At 49.1% G+C, this 17097-nt stretch overlaps 1 protein-coding gene and 1 long non-coding RNA gene across 5 annotated transcripts in view; one reads left to right on the forward strand and one right to left on the reverse strand.

Moving 5' to 3' along the window:
- The window catches only part of PTPRN2 (protein tyrosine phosphatase receptor type N2), a 931942-nt gene that overhangs the window by 357049 nt on the left and 557796 nt on the right, over nt 1–17097 (reverse strand). The window lies entirely within an intron of this gene.
- LOC138923863 (uncharacterized) lies at nt 2667–17061 on the forward strand. Its single transcript, XR_011438067.1, has 2 exons — nt 2667–3241; nt 16877–17061. It is a non-coding gene; the product is annotated as an uncharacterized lncRNA (long non-coding RNA).

The raw sequence follows: 17097 nt of genomic DNA on the forward strand, positions 1-17097 counted from the left end.
CTCTCCTCTTCCTAGTTTTAGTATTAAATTTTATAAGGTCTGTGTTCATTACTTTCAAAGAAAACTCCTTTTCTTGTCATTGAGATGCAGACCCATATTCAGCAGACTCTCTAACATTAAAATGTCTGAAATTAAAAAATAAAGAAGCCTAGAGATTCTCAGTGTTACAAAGATCTAAAATTCACCCTATCATGGCAGTGGAAACTTTCATCACTAGACTCAGGCACCACAGTTTTCAAAACCCCTGTGGCGGAGCGGGGCTCGGGACAGAAGGCTGTATCAGTGGTCGATGCAGTCAGTGCCCCGAGCAGAAGCACACATTCTGCTGGGAGGAGGAATCACCAGAGGTGGGCCCTAGTAATGTGGCATGTGTGTGCATGTGTATGTATGTGTGTATATGTTTATATACATGTATGTGTGCATGTACATATACGATGTATATGTGTATGTGGTGTGTGTGCACATGTTTATATGTGTGTGCATGTACATGATGTGTGTGTACGTGTATATGTACGTATATGATGTGTGCACGCGTGTGTCTATATGTGTGTATGTCTGTATATGATGTGTGTATGTGTGCATATGTCTGTACGTGTATATGTATGTGATGTATATATGTGTATGTATGTGTGTGTGTGTGTGTTTGCGTGTGTCTGTATATATTTTTTTCATCAATGCCAGGACCAGCCCTGGCTTGGCTGACCACTGGAGGTGAACCACCCCAAACTGGCCTGTCTTCTGAGAAGCAGCTGTCAGCCTGTGACTGGGTGTTGGTGAGACCCTCTCCTTCCTGACAGCCCTCCTGGACTCCCCTGCGAGTAAGGCCACTGACCTGTGCTTGGTGCAGGACTTTGGGAGTGTGAGGAGCAGTTTAAAAAAAGGATGGGGTCAGGGGTTGAGTTCTTTGAAACAAGACAAAGCTTGAAATCCTTAAATTCAGCCGTCTTCTGGCAAACTCCACCACAACGCACTGCCCCTTTCTAAGGTGCGCGGCGGGCACGCCTGCCCGTGGCTGGCCCTGTGCCCCGGCCCAGGCTGGTGAGGCTCCGTGAACATTTCTAAATTCTGCGTTCAGGCCTCAGCACTCACACCTTCTCCCGACATCGCTCCTCGGCAGGGTGGACTCAGGGCTTGCCGCTCCTCCGTGCCCAGCATCACGGTGCTTCTGCCTGGCCTCAGTGCCATGCTGGCTAAGCCCAGATCCTTGTCCTCTCCTGGGAGCATCTCAGCTCAGATGAGTGTGATGACGGATTGCAGACATGCCCCAGGTTCCAGGGTGTAGTCTTCCTAGGGTCAAGCGCTGAATCTGGCTCTGGCAAGCATCCGACAGAATTTGCCCACTTACCCCACCTAAGGATGAAGCCAGCCCTCCCCAGAGCAGAACCCCAGACACACCGTATGCCAAATACAGGTCCAGGGAGTTTCAATCCTTGGTTGTTGACAAGTTGATTTTCATATTCTTCCATCTCTTTTACATGGTTCTCAGGATCCCTGGTTGTCTTCCTTCCTGAGGTCGCTTTTCCTCCCTCTCAGCTGTGTTGTCCTCCCAGCGTGGGAGCAGCAAACGCTTGTGGTTCTAGTCTGGCTCCTTCTGTCTCACTCACCATGGGGGAGGGACTTCCTGTCCCCCCGACCTTGCCACAGCGTTCCCACTGAAACTCAAGGCTGCAGAAATGACAGCTGTCTCACAGGATCTGTTTTAGAACACAGAAAACACTTCCCCAAGACAAATGGCAAAGGAGAGTTTCAGAAGAACACAGTGCGCCTGGCAGGGAGCAGGCTGGCGCAGGAGAGATGGAAGGGGCCCACCACTATCTTCAGAGAGACTTGATTCCAAATCTAAAGGTGACCTGAGAGAGGACTTGCATACCTAAAACTCCCGGTCACACACCTGTCTTACTCGCACACTCATCCTCCATTCTGCACACAATTCTTGGCACTTAAAGGTATAAGACACCCTGTGAGGCACTTGAGGAACATGAAGGAAAACCAGAGACAGTCTCCCCGCAGGGCGCGGACAGTCGACAGGAGACCTAAAATAAATGTATGGATAGCTCCATGGCCAGCCATCACCTGGAGTCCACCAGCTCCATACCCCAACTAAAGTCTGCTTTAGGTCCCAGCTGCCACACACACACCTGTGCATCCTGCAAGTGTCTCAACACTCAGGGTGTCTCAATCCACACCCTCTCTTCTTCCCCAAATTGTGCTTCCTGCCCTGACACCGTCTTCAGAAAGGAAACATCAGAGTAATTTTCACTCCTCCCTCCCTGCCACCTCTGGGTGCACCAGTGCCCAGGGCTGTCCACACTTCCTCTTGGATGTTCCTGGATCTCGTCCTCCTTTCTGTCTCCACTCTTCCAGCTTACTCTCTTCTCACCGCAGGCCAGAATCAGTGCAGTGCGAACTTGCTCTTTGGTCTCTATCTTCACTCTCAGGTTCCCACCCACCTTCTGGAGACCCCCTGCCTCTCCATTCACTCATTCAACACATGCTCTCGAGGGCCTCTGGGTGCCTGGCCCTGTGATGGCAGCGGGCACCAGGGACCAAGGACAGCTGCAGTGCTCACACTCTGTGGTCTCAAGCACCCTTTATGCACTTAAAAGTACTGAGGACCCCAAAGAGCTTTTGTTTCCCTGGCTACATCTATCCCTACTTACTGTACTGAAAATGTTAAAGGAGAGGTTTTCAAGACACAAGCACACCTTCCACCAGTCACGAGAGGACGAGTGTGATGCAGGCAAATTACCTCCTGTGAATGAAAATATCTGAGTCCACAGACTCTGACAGGGTCTCGGGGACCTCAGGAGTCCCAGAGGGCACTCGAGGGCGGGTGCAGTAGACAAAGTCTCTATGCTTTAAATTCAAGAGCCTCCAGCAAAATCACTTTCCTGCCCTTAAATCCAGCAATACCTCGATCACGGTGGGACAGCCATTTTTGGACTCACTGAGTGCCCTCATGTCCCTTCACCTGCAGCCTCACCAGCCAACTGTCTGCAGCTCCCACTGCCCTTGGTCTGGCCCCTCCTCCAGCCGCCTTGAGATTCTGGCAGAGACCTGACTCCAGGGCTTGCCAGGCCTCACATGTTTGGTCTATGAACAGTGGAAATTCCACTCACAGTAGGTGCCGCTCGGGTGTCGCTTCCTCGAGAGAGCATCTGCCACCTGCCCACACAGGCAAGTCATCAATTCACCGACGATCAGGATGCCCCAGCAGCAACTCGACCACGACTCAGCCCCTGTATCTTTGTATCTGCTTGGATTTCTTATTCTTTTTTGTCATGTTTCATCTCTTTATGGGATTTTAAAACCAAATCCATTCAGACTATCTGTTCTTTCTCTGTCACTTTCCCCCCACGTTTTAAGGACTTTAAACCATTATTTTAAGGGAGAATCAGCTTAATTTGACATTTCTAGTACATATTTTTAAAATGTTATCACTTGTGCTTGACAGTGCCAATTATAGACACTTTAGGACACCTGTCCAACTCTCTTGTTTGAATGGTATAAATGACCTTCAAAGAGAAGGTCGAACTTTCTTTTCTTGCTAAAGAAAATTATTCTAATGGCATTCTGACAAAAGACTGAACACAGCACAACATTAATAGCTAGTTGTGCCTGTCTGTCACCTCCTTGGCTTCTCCCATCACAACGCTCCACCAATTTTGTAGAGCGAACTGCTACCCTACTGGGTGTGACATCCACTGCCCACAGTGACTGAACTTTGGGATTGCTAGAGTACAGGGCAGGCAATTCATTTGAATTAAGGTGTTGAGTAGCATGAATAAGTATTTATTGAGAGAAACCAAAATTTGTAAGGAAAGTGTTTATTGACCAATTTTCTTTTAAAAAATCTAATGGGAAAAGATCCCTGCAGTTATTCATAATGTCTCAAATCTAATAATTAGTTGTAAAAACATAATATTTAAATCAGAAGCACACCTAACTGGTTAAAAAACATCTTAAAGGGGTCAGAAAGACTAGGACACCAAAATGGATGCACATATCCTGAAAAGAGTTGATTTTGGGTGAACCGGCCGTTAGGTACTTGGATCAGCATCAAGCTGGTGTTTGTGCCGAGCTCTGCTCTGCCCTCTGTCTTCTCTCCGTGCGGGTCTCTAGGACGCACGGGGCCAGGCCTGGCCAGTTTCCCGCCTGTGTTAGGCGATGTGCTTCATAGGACACAGTACAGACCGTGGAGTGGGTGGTAAATAATGGGTCAGTGTTCCAGCAATTACTAGGCACTGCATGCGTGTTTATGGAATAAAGGCAAACTTTGAAGTAAACATGGTATTGAATGACTCCTATCCAGCTCGCAATACTGTAGTCCCGCCATGAAGAGAAAGAAGAATTATCACTCGTCTCCTCCAGGTAAAAGTGTGCTCCTTTTCCATCCAGTTTTCGCATTTTCATTGAGTTAAGGCTGCAGGTCAGTATCTCCTACACACTGGAGATATCTTTTGATGTGGGAGGAATAAAATGAGCGGTCTGGGTCACTGGCCAGCCCAGAGGCAGGGCAGCCGTCCATCCCACAAAGGTGGAGGTCCCTAGAGTTTATTTTCCTTGGCCCACTTCCCCTCCGCTGGCAGCTCCTCCCAGAGCAGCCTCACTCACTCTCGTGGCTCCAACAACTGCGTTGCAGCAGTGACACCACCCAAGGTGTCCCTACCAGCCTCCGTCCCACATGTCCAGACTCACGCCCCCACCTCCTGCCATTACCAGCCAGCTCCCCAGGCACTGGACTCAACATGTCCCCAAAAGACCCCGTTCTCTCCCCCTGGAAATCACCCTTTCTTCTCTACTGCTCTCAGTCCCTGTTCCTTTTGAACCAACACATCTGCCCCTCAACGTTTCTCCAGTCCTTTCTCTCTCCACCTCCGTCATCACTGCCATGATCGATGACTCGCTCTGTCCCCACGCCTGCCTTTCCCAACACCTGCAATGCCTCCTCCTCATGCCCACCAAAGTCAGCTTTCTGGAAAGCAAGCCAGCCCTGCCACTGCCCGGCTTCAAGGTCCTGCCACCAGAAGACGGCTCATGCCAACCTCACAATTCTCACGCATCGCTGTAGCCACTCTCCTCTGCTGCTGCCTTCTCTGGAACAGACAGGACAGCCCAGAGAGAGGGGCTGAGCTCGAGCTGTGCGTCCCTTGGGCTCTGTGTGTGTGGGTGGCTGTTAGATTGCCTGATTACCTATGGGACACAAGGTACTGGTTTCTGGTTTGCTGTTTGTTACCATCAAGAGATCACCCATGGATGTGGACAGAACTGTACTAAGTGAATCCAGGTTTGGTGAGTTGTGGACATTGGATCATTTGTAGCAGAGCTTCTTATAGCTGTTACACGCACTCTCCTCACACACACACACCATCTCACACACTCACACACAGGCGAGAACCATAAACTGGCAGTCTGTGACCAGGAGAGGCCGTGTGGGGTTCTGCCCCAGGCCCTGTGCCGCCCCAGCCACTGCCAGGACTCTGAGGGCAGCAGGCAGAGAGGTGGTGCCCAGCGAGAAGGCAGCCGCTCCGCCCCTCTCAGCCTCAGGCAGGCCCCGTCAGGGGAGGGGAGAAGAGGGAGCGGGGAGAAGCCCTATGAGATTGGATCAGTGTTTCATCCAGGGTGGAGAAAATCAAACTGACAGAGCGCGTTGAGGGGAACGATGATGAGAAAGAAGAAAACGCTTCCTGGTATCCCCTGAGAGAATCCATCGCATTTCACCAATATGTCCAATAAACACGCAAGGATCAATGAATGCTTGAGCTTCTCCTTGCCCAGGGAGCTTCTGTGAGAGACGGACATCGGCCAGGCTCACCATTAGGACTCAGGACCCGGTGGACACTGGGATGGCGCCAAGAAGAGGCTCAGAGGTCAGGAGCACGGCCACCGACAGAGTGGCACAGGACACCAGGAAGAGCCTGGCTGTGATTCTAGAAGGTTCTGTGTCCCTGTTTCAACTGTCCACCCCACGTCTGAGTTCCAGCACTGTGAGCCCTGAGGGTGGATTTACTGGGAGCAAGATTCCTAATCTGGTTCCTCCAGACCTGAGCAGACCTGGGAGCTGCTGATGTCAACTTCTCTCTCTACCCCACCTTGGCCTCTCATCTCGAGACGGCAGAGATGCTGACGTGAGGTTATTTGTAGGGAAACAGAAACAGTTCAAGACGCCACCTAGCTTTCATCATTTCTTATTTCTTCCTACCTGCCTGAACGTCTGAGCTCAGCTGGAGCTCTCACAAGCTCTACAATGGTCTTTCTGCTCTTGGGCTCCTGTCAAGAAGAAAAATCACTAAGACACCAACTTCTGTCAAACCACAGCTGAACTGCCTGCTGCTGTGAGCTACCAGGAGAGCATCCAGCCAGAAGTGGTTTCCACGAGCAAGCCTGCAACTGGCAGCTCCCACAGCCGCGGCACGTGGATGCACCAGTGCAGAGTGTGAAATGCAGTGTCCGTTAGTAGGAGCAGAAAGCAGACAGGCCTGGGGGCGACGGGGGCCACTGAGCCGGCTGAGACTGCTGATTCCCCCTAAAGAAAGCGATCACTGCCATTTCAGGTATTTAACTCCTGCCCCCAGGTGCACTTGGCACATCACCAGCCTTCACTCTGCTCTGTCCACGTGTTATGTAGTTCATGGCTTGAAGGAAGCTACGAGAAAAAGAGTCGGATCACAGATGAGCTCTCTCTGCCCCTTCGCCTCCACTGCCCAGCAAGCCGGCTGCTCCCGCCTCGTGGTCTCAGGCTAACCCAGGGCTCAGGGCAGGTGCATGAGCCCCCAGCATGATAGGAAAAATCAGAACACAGATCTCTGGCAGAGCCTGCCACAGGCCTGGCCTTGCCTCCAGCCAAGAGGACAGAAGCCAGGAGGAAAGGAGAGGAAAGTCATTCAGTCACTTCTCAGAGCCACGCAGTGAACGGTTAGCTACCTGCAACCTCCAAAACTCACTTTAGGGGATGCGGGAGACAACACCTTTCTGCTCTTGTGAAATAACCAGACCAGCTCTCTGAAGTCGCCTCAGCTCATGCCTCATGGGAGTTTGTATAGATCTTTGTCCGAAGAAGACACTCAAAAAAAGTAAGATCCAGTAGTCCTCAGGGAGAAAGCTTTCTTCAATTCAGCAGGGAAATTCAGCAGGGGAAATATTGCTTATGCACTGAATGAAGTCACGGGGACTGAGGATACTCTAAGTCATTTTTTCCACACCATTTCACACATGCCTATTTTGTCCCAAGGCAAGGATTCTGCATTTCAACATTCTGACATATCTGTATACAAATGAGAAGCTTTTAATTATTAACATGGAACCCAGATGTTAAGGCCCACAGCCCACAACTGAGGGTTGTTACCTCGAGGAACGGGCACAGGCCGCCCTCCAGCTGCACCCCGGCCATTTGTGCAGGTACCTGCTGCACTGCACACTGTTCTCGAAGGCTGACTCTGCCAGCCCCTGGCACAGGGATGTCACTGCTGTGGGATTAAACACTTCGAAGAATGAAGGCAGTGGTGCTTTAGTTTGGGTTTCTAAAAAAATAGATCCTGAAATAAAGATGTGGGTACAAGTAATTTGTCTGGGAGGTGATCCCAGGAAACACCATGAGGGAGTGGGGATGTGAAACCAGGAAGGCAGGAAGCAGATAAAGGTGCAGGAATGAATGCCAGTGAGGGCAACAGGCCAGTCCTGCTGGGTCCTCTGAGAGGCTGCAGAACATGCCTCAGAATCTCTGAGGGGCAGAGAAGCAAGGGTGTTTATCCATCAACTCTCATCCCTCATTCTTTAAGGGTCTCTGAGGAAGTTAACTCCTGAGGAGCCCTGGCCTGCATTGGACGTAGACTGAGTGTGGCTGTTCAGCCAGAGAGATGCAGGAACGTAGGGTTGGAAGCCATGGGCACATCAAGGAACTGCCCGGGAGAGCTGCAAGTGGGCCCAGGTGGGTGGTAAGGATGTGGGTGATGGGGTCTGTTACAGAGTTCCTCCATGATGGGCTGAGACGCTCCATCACATTGATGGCACCGTGGGATGGTGGAGTACATGGCTCCAAGGACCTGTCCCTCCACTGAAATAGCCAGTAAGGTGAGAAAAACAGAAAGAATCAACTTTTCAGAACTCTGAGATCAAATAAAAAAAACTTACAGCAACTAGAGGTATGCTCAAAGAAGAAAGTGACTGCTAAATTTTGGAAGAAAGCACTGTGGCATTTTTGCTTACCCACCTGTCAGCCTGACCCCCAGCTGGGCAGCAGTCCTGAGGACAATGGCCTGCATTCTGGCATGGCTTGCTGGTGCCACAAGGCAATACTGACCTCGTTCTCAACAAATTAAGATTGTGTGTTTTGACCTGTCTGGTGGTTCCCTGAGGGACCAGTGCAGACAGTAACCTTTGGTTAGCACCCCTTGGGCTGGATCGGCTTATTGAAAGCATTTCAAGACATATACTGACTGTGACCAGCTGGAGCAAGAGAGAGTGGAAGACCAGGCAGCAGAGAGACCCAAAAGCCAGGGAAAGAGGAGGCTGAGAGGAAGATTCTTGGGGCAACAGGGCTTTGAAGGGCTGCTGTATATCCCAGGGAATCTGGAGTTTAACATGCATGCTCAGAGCCAGACACATACTCAGAGAAGAGCTGACAGCATACTAGACTGGCATCTCTGGCTGATCTTTGGGCTCTGCATAGGCAGGAAGTGAAGGCTAAGGCAGAGTCATAGGTAGCCTGGCCAAGTGTTGGAGTGACCCGGCTCAGAGCCAATGTGCAAAGGCTGGGAAAGTGTTTTCTTCCCCTCTTGGCTCCAAGCATTTAGGGAAATCTCTCTCAGGCTACTGGGTGACCATGGAGAAAATGGAATAGAGACTTCAGTGACCATACATGGCAAGGAATACAGTCTTTGCAAAAGTAGTTTGTAAAAGTCACTAAATAAATGGATGATCACAGCCCCCAGATGTCAACAAGAGCAAACTCTGGGGAAAGGAAAGAATCTGCTTTCCAGTGTTGCCACATTGTAATATTCAAGATGTTCAGTTCTCAACAAAAAAAACTACACGGCATACCAAGAAACAGGAAATTATGGCCCATTCACCAGTAAAAAGGAAATTGGAGAAACTGTTCCAGAGGAAGCCCAGATATTGGACTTACTGGACAAAGACTGAATCAACTGTCTTAAATATACACAAATTGCTAAAGGAAACCATGGGCAAACAACTAAAAGAAAACACCGGGGAGCAATGTATCAGCAAATAGAAAATATCAATAAAAAGATAGAAATTATAAAAAGGAATAAAATAGACATTCTAGAACTGACAAGAATTATAGCTGAATGAAAAATTCATTAGAGATATTAAACAGCAGATTTGAGCAGGCACAAGAAAGAATCAGAAAACTTGAAGGTAGAAAAACTGAAATGATTCAGTCTGAGATGCAGAAAGAGAATTAAGAAAAATAAAAAATGCCTAAGAGATCCATGCAACACCATCAAGTATACCAACATATGCATTATGGGAGTCCCAAAAGGAACAGATAAAGAGAAAGGGGCAGAGAGAATATTAGAAGATATAATGGCCAATAATGTCGCAAATTTCATGAAAGACTACAAATGTACATATCCAAAGAGCTCAACTAACTTCAAGTAGGATAAATTCAAAGAGATCCACACTGACACATCATAGTCAAACTGCCATAAGCCAAAGACAAAGAATCTGGAAAGCAGCAATAGAGAAATGACTTGTCACATACAAAGGATCTTCAATAAGACCTACAACTGATTTCTCATCAAAAATCATGGAGGCCTGAAGGCAATGGGATGACATATTTAATGTGCTGAAAGAAAAACAACCTGTCAAACAAGAATTCTATACCTGGCAAAACTATCCTCCAAAAATTTAGGTGACATGAAGATGTTCTCAGATAAACAAAAACTAAAGGAACTTGTCACTAGTAGACGTGCGCTACAATAAATGCTAAAGGGAATCATTGAGGCTGAAATGAAAGGATGCTACACAGTAACTCGAAGCCACACAAAGAAATAAAGAGCTCCAGTGAAGATAACTACATAGGTAAATATAAAAGCCAGTAGTGTTGTGACTTTGGTTTATACCCCCTTTGTCCCATAAGACCCTACATCTATGTAATGGGCATGCACTGTATAATGAGGTAATCTGTAACAATAACAAGATAAAGCTGGGGGGACTCAGCTGTGTAGGAGGAGAGTTTTGTATGCTTTTGAAGCTAATTTGGTATTAATTCAAAATAAATTGTTATAAATTTGGGATGTTAATTGTAATCCCCATGGTAGCAACTAAGAAAATAACTAAAAGATGTACAGAAAAGGAAATGAGGAGGGAACCAAAATGGCAGACTAAAAGAAATAAATCAAAATGAAAATAAGGCCATATTGGAGGAATTGAGGAACAAAAAAGGTATATGACAGAGAGAAAAAATAGGTAAATGGAAGAAGTAAGTCCTTCCTTATCAGAAATTACTAAGTGCAAAGGAATTAAACTCACCAATTAAAAGACAGACTGGCAGAATAGATTTTTTTTAAAAGTGTAATCCAACTATGTGCTGTCTAGAAGAGACCCACTTTAGATCCAAAGACACAAATAGGTTGAAAGTGAAAGGATGCATTTGGGGATGATGAAATGTTTAGTAACTAGATAGAGGTGGTGGTTGCACAATACTGTGAATGTGCTAAATGCCACTGAATTATTCACTTTAAAATGGTCAATTTTATGCTATATGAATTTCATCTCAATTTTTTAAAAAGCTCCATCAATTTAAATGGATTGCATTTATCAGTTTCCTATTTATTTGCTCTTCTGGATTACAAGTTTTTTGAGAGCATAGAAGGGCTTATTCCTCTATCTGGTGTCACCAGCTCAGTGTCTATCTGTTGAAGGTCCCTGTGAGCACAGAGCCCAATATCCCTGAATGACTCAGACGTGGGTGGCTCAGGCAAAGCCATGAAACAAACACTGAAGACAACTGTGCTGAAGGTCAGCCCTGCCTGTGTGCCCACAACTTCCAGCTCAAAGAGGAGGGGCCAAAGCACATGAGCCCCGGCTGTGTCCCAGCCAGCTCCCTGCAGCGCCCCAGGCTCAGGGACGCCCAGCTCAGAGCAGCAGGGCACTTGCCCACCTTTTCTCTGCCTCTCTCTTTGCATCAGTTCACTGGCAAGCTTGGTTCCCCCTGCTGTGGCATGGATAGAAATGCACAATTGTGAGGAAGTTCTGGAATAACCATTTTTACACCAATTCTCACAAGTCTGTGAGCTCTGCTGGCTTGTTTCCTGTACCGTCCTCACAGCACCAAGCACACGGCTCAGGCTCTTCAAGCCCTCAGCGAATGACCGAGGGAACAGACATGGCTCAGGTAGCCCACTCTTCACTTTGTTCTCTCAGTGACATAGGTAATTCTGAATTTCTCTTGCTTTGTGACAGATCTTTGGTTGTAAAAGCAAGACTGTAAAAGATCAACTGTTGTGAAGCCACCAAGAAGGCAAGCAGGCCTTTCTTCTCATAAATATTCCAGCCACGTTCATGCCAAAGAGGGTGTGGGAAGGAGTTAATGTGTGTATCTGGAAACTGAGAAAACTGTGCACTTTTCCTACAAATTATGTTCATTTGACAAGATTTTCTTCACTCGGAGTCAATATTCCAGCTTTGCTGGAAGGCACAGAGAGGGAGGGAGAGAGGTTATATTCAAAACACCCAGTTTTTCTTCTAAAAATATTTCCTTACAAATATCTAAGACTCATTCACAGCCTTTTAAGTCTTACATTTAAATATAAGAGAATGACTAGCCTGGTTGCCATAGAAACATGGCACCAAAATAAAATAGAATATTTGACAGGTTTTCCAAACAAGATGGGGGAGTCCACGTCTCGTCTTTGCTGATTCATTGACCACTGTCCACATGCCGGGCTCAGCTCTAGGCTCAGGGCTTAAGTAGTGAACAAAACAGACCAAACCTTTGATCTCATGGAAACGACATTTTAGAAGGGGAGGTAGACAATAAAATAAACAACAAATTGGTGATGAATGTAAAGGAGAAATCGGAGTAGAGAATGGGGTAGGGAAGAGCTACTGCCATTTTGGGTAAGGTGGCCGGGGGAGGCCTCCCTGAGATGGTGAGGCACAAGCCACGTGGACATCTAGGGAGGAGCCCATGGGCCATGTTGTCATCTAGGGAGAAGCCCATGGACCACATGACAGCTAGGAGGGAGCCCACCAGGTGAGTGTAAGAAAGAGTCTGGGCTTGCTGTGTTCCTGGAATTCGAGAGGAGGCCAGTACAGGTGGAGAGGCCGTGGGAGGCTGGAGAGCTTGGGACTCGTGTATCACTGGGCTTCAATTGTTGAAGGACTTTGGCTTTGACTCTGAGTGCGTTGGGAAGCTATGGGTGATGGGAGGCTGTGTCCCCAGGCTGTCCATTGTAGTTTTGTGATGGCCACTGTGTGGGACAGGCATGTTGCAGAGAGACCTAAGGCTCAGGCCTTGTCTTGATAGAGCTTAGGGTTTGGCAGGGGAGACAAGTCCAGTCACACTTAAACAGGTAAGTGACAATACAAAATAGCCGAAAATGAATGCTGAGTGAGCTCAGAACAGGGGGAGAACCCGTCTCGCTGCAGTGGCCCGGGGTTTTGCAGAACAGTTAAAACCCACCCTGAGTGGCCAGGGATGAAAGAATTTCCAGGCAAAGAAGAGCATGAGCAGACGTGCAGAGGGAAACTGGTAGATCCAACGGGAATTGTGAGTGGCCTAGAGGAACTGCACTGAGGGTCTGCAGGCAAGTGAAGACAGGACACGGTTGCAGAGGTCTGGCTCCTCCCTCAGGAAGCGACCTCGGAGGTGGAATTCCAGCACAGGAGAAAGCCAGCCTTCAAGCAGACATTCTCTGTTGTAAGCCGGCGCCGAGCCAGCCCCCAGCCTGGCTTTGCAATCACCTTTCAATGCGAGGCAGGAGAGCATTAATGAAAGTCTCTCCTGACTAGTCCCTTTATCGATGGTGCCAGAGAGCTCAGGACCACCTTTGCAAACTCATCAGCCTGATAAACCGTGGAAGCTTAAAATGCAGAGTGAAAGTCATCTTGCCAAGAGGGGCTTCGCCTCCTGCTCTGTCCACTATTCCTGGCCCTTCCTGCTTGATTGGCCCTGCTGCCCAGGGTGTCCCAGCCTCTAGTATGTGCAGTGGGGTGTTAAGTGTATTTTTCTGTTCGTCCACCTTGGCCATTTGATTTCAGATCTTCTTGGGGAATGAGTGATGTGTCCCACACTGAATTTGCACAGTTTAAACAAAACCACGAGAGCCCACAAACCTTTCTCTGGATTTCTTCCCTCCCAGCCATACAGGAAGACGTGGGCAGGTCGGAGCTCCAGGAATGACATCTAATCTACCTGCAGCTCTTTTTAAGACAGACTGCCTTCTGAGGAATGTGGTTTTGAATGATCTCCTAGAATTATTCCCAGCATTCCAGTTAGCAGATGGCGTGATGTCTGAAAGCAGACACGATCACACCCAGGAGGCATGGGGATCAGGCACAGAGCTGACCACGGGGCCCCGAGGGCCTGCACCAGGCTCTGCCACTCATAGCTCAAGTGCGTCCGGTGAAATCCACAGCACTGGCTTCCTCAAAAGGAACAATAATCATCCATACAGACTGAGCGAGAGACAGAACGTGAGAGCAAGGGAGGAGACTGAGAAGAACAGAGAGGCCGATGAGGGATGGGGCAGGGTGTGCGAGGGCTCAGCCACAGGCCATCCTAGGAGGTGCAGCCTCAATGTTTTACCTCCTAAATAAAACAAAAGACACCAGGCGCTGTATTAAGCTCCCCAAACGCCTCGATTTCTGTCCACCCTCAAATCTGAGGAAAGCGGGTGCTGCCTCCTGGCCTGGCTTCAAGGAACAGTGCTGAGGAGAAAACCTGCCAAGCCCTGGGCCTTCCAGCACAGCCATGGAGCAATCAAGCAAGGCTGCACCCTGGCTGGGGAGAAGCGCTAGGACCCCAGGCAGGAGCTGCCACTGTGGGGAGGATGTGGCACCAGCGTCATCAAAACTGAAGAATGACAGCTCTTGGTGCGAAGTGGCCACCAGGTGATCAGATGCCTGGTAAGCTTTTTAGATTCTCTCTGACACGAAACTCAAGACAATAAAATTACCACAGAGGAATCAGCCCTAGGATATACCTCTGGCCCCAGGCGTGCCCTGACTCCAGTTGCAAAAACACAGTTTGAAGTTACTGAGCTTCTGAAGAGCCCGCCTCTGGTACAGGTGGTACAGGAGCCAGGGCGGGTGTGGGTTTCTTCCCAGTTCCTGCCAGGGTTGTCTGGTTGGCACTGTGACCGTGTGTCTGTCTCCACCATCTGAAGATCTGGGGGCTGGAGACTGACACACTCCCCCCTGGGGACCCCAACCTGTTTTCCCCAGAGATGGGAGAAGTTGAGGCTCTTCTCTTGAGTGACAGACAGAGTAGTTGGCTTGTTCTAAGGCTATTTTATATGAAACAGACATTTGTCGACACCAGCATCAAAGTGTGGAGAGACACTCTCGGTGTGAAAACTGCAGGGGAGCGGAACCCACCAGGAGGACAGGGAAGGCGCCTGTTCTCTTCCTGGCATTTTCCCCGCTTTAGAAAGGGAGGCCAGGAGTTGGAGAAGCTTATCGTTGAATTGGCAAATGCATTTTGTGAGGTGACTCCACTGTAGCATCACAAGTGTGCATGGCAGGTGCACAGGAAATGCTGGGTGAATGGATGGATGGGGGTGGGGAAGAAGGATCTGGAATAATGGGTCGGCTGCCTGAGCAGGACTGGCCTGGGAGTGGCCCCTTAGTGAGGTTCCATGGGCAGCATGGGGACACCGTGCCCCACAGTGGAGGAGGGGCCAGGGACAAACGTCATCCAAGGTAATTTCCACTTCCGCTGGAGCCAGTACTGCCTTAAGGCTTGACCTAAATCTTCTCGAAAAATCATCAACTAAGGGTCGTGTGCCATCTGCTAAGTATATAGTATCACAGAAATGGAGCATACAGACAACAGCTATGCCAGAGACATTTTATCCTTTCAATTGGAAACAGCACTGAACTGAGCTAAAGAAATCCCGGCCTGGGCATCTGGCTAAGCCAGCCACCTGCCAACAACAGGGTCTCCCTTTCCCTCTGGTCAATGACACAGAGGAACACTGTCCCCTGTGAGGCTGGGCCAGCCAGCCACACTAATAAAGCCAGTGCGTGTCGAAGCTTGAGTGCCCCATCAGGGAGTTTGACCCCACATATCAAGCAGTTCAAGCTATAAGACACTGCCGGCTACCAAATGGAAAACATGGGCATCGGGATCCGGAGCTGACCAGGGTCTCCTTCCAGCACTGAACTGGGATGTCCTACTTGATGACAGCTTGCTCCCAGTCACCACGCCCTGGCCTCCCCCTCTGCATTTCCAAGTCCTCGCGACCCCTCGGTGTCTGTCCTGTCTGCCCCCTGGCCTCTGTCTTCCGTGCCGCTGCCCGACCTGAGCTGCCTGACTGTCACTTCTCCCGGGTCACCGGGACATCCCCCTGCCTTTGGTTTTACCGTTTGTTTGCTGTCTGCAGCCTCTGCTTTACACCCACCCCTCAGAGAGACACTGGACTGGTCTCTCTGACCCTAAAAGCTCTCCTCTCCCACTCGGACGTCAGGTATCGTCAGAGCCTCCGCTTGCTCGCGGCTTCTCAGCCCCGACTGCACATTCAGGCAGAGGAGCTTTCAGGCAACACAACTCCTCAGGACTGCTCCGGACCAGTCCAGTCAGAGCCTTGAGCGGGGGAGCTGGGCCCTGCTCACAGCCCTGGGTGGTTCCAGTGGGCTGCCTGGGCTCGGGGCCAGGGGCTGGTGCCCACCTGTCTGGTATTCCAGGGCGGGGCACCTCTCTGGGAGGTCTTGCCTGCTGCTCCTACAGCTGCCAATTTTGACCACTCTTTCCTTTGAGCCCACATTCCATCAAAACCCTTAAAAACAAATGGTAATTATCTACCTGTCTCCCACTAGACAGGAGCTCCCACTCCTCAGCCCACAGATACGAAGTTTATTTGAAGCCCACCGCCGGGAGGGCTGGGCAGCGCCTGATGGGGCTCAGCGGGGTTTGCTTCCAGACACCTTTCCAACCGCGAGCAGCTGAGTCCCCTGAGTTTGAGGCTCTTCCAGAGGCCCCTATTAGAATTCATACTTCTTCAAGCCCCACCAGCTGACTTTTCCTAATACACTAAGCTTAAATTGGTAGAAAACTGCAAAAGGTTGAACTAGAATCTTGAGGCTGTGGATTGATACTTTTCATTTAGCTTGTGGGTCACCAATTTTTTTATATCTTGGTAAAAAAAATTTATAATAAATTTCCAAAGTTTATGTTACAACAGATTAAACGTTTAATGCTGCGCTGTGTGAGCATCTCAGCTGACGTCAGCTTCCTCCATTATCGGTACTTGTTTGCCATCTCTCCACGCGGCTGTAAAGCTCTCTGAGAGGGACAGCATCCTGCCGTCTCATCTGTGTCCCCCAAACAGAGAATGGCTGGCAGAAAGTACGGGGCCCCAGCTTTTGTGGACTGAACGAATGAATGACTGAAGGGATGGACAGATGGGTGTTTGAAAGAAGAGAGGATCACACCCTATAACTGGCCCTATCTCTGCCCTAAATGCTCAGATTCATCTTTGGTTACTTTTGTTGGTATTAGTGGTAGTTTGGTCTGTGACCTCCCGTTTCTCTGATATCCCTGTATTTCTTCACTATTTGTGATTCTCCTCCTGGGGATGACAACAGCATCGACCGCAGGTGTGGAGCGAGGATATCTCTAGAACCATTTTACAAAAAGGCAAACTCAGTCTGCTTTGAGTCAGAGCTCTTTGTTTTCCACTTTGGATTCTAGAAATGACGAAGACAGCGATGTCGTGGACGCCCAACCAGGAAATCCACAGCGGGAACACTTCGGGGCCAACGATGCTGCCAGGACGGCAGTGATCATCCAGGAAAGTCTCCCCAGCGGCTGCTGTTCCCTGCGGATGGAGCGGCTCCTCATTTGTTCACAATAAAATAAAAGGGTTTTCCATTCTCCCTCTGTGTAGTTAGTCTACTAATTCTTCATTAGGA

Source organism: Equus caballus, chromosome 4 (genome assembly GCF_041296265.1).
Source record: "Equus caballus isolate H_3958 breed thoroughbred chromosome 4, TB-T2T, whole genome shotgun sequence".
Taxonomy (NCBI): domain Eukaryota; kingdom Metazoa; phylum Chordata; class Mammalia; order Perissodactyla; family Equidae; genus Equus; species Equus caballus.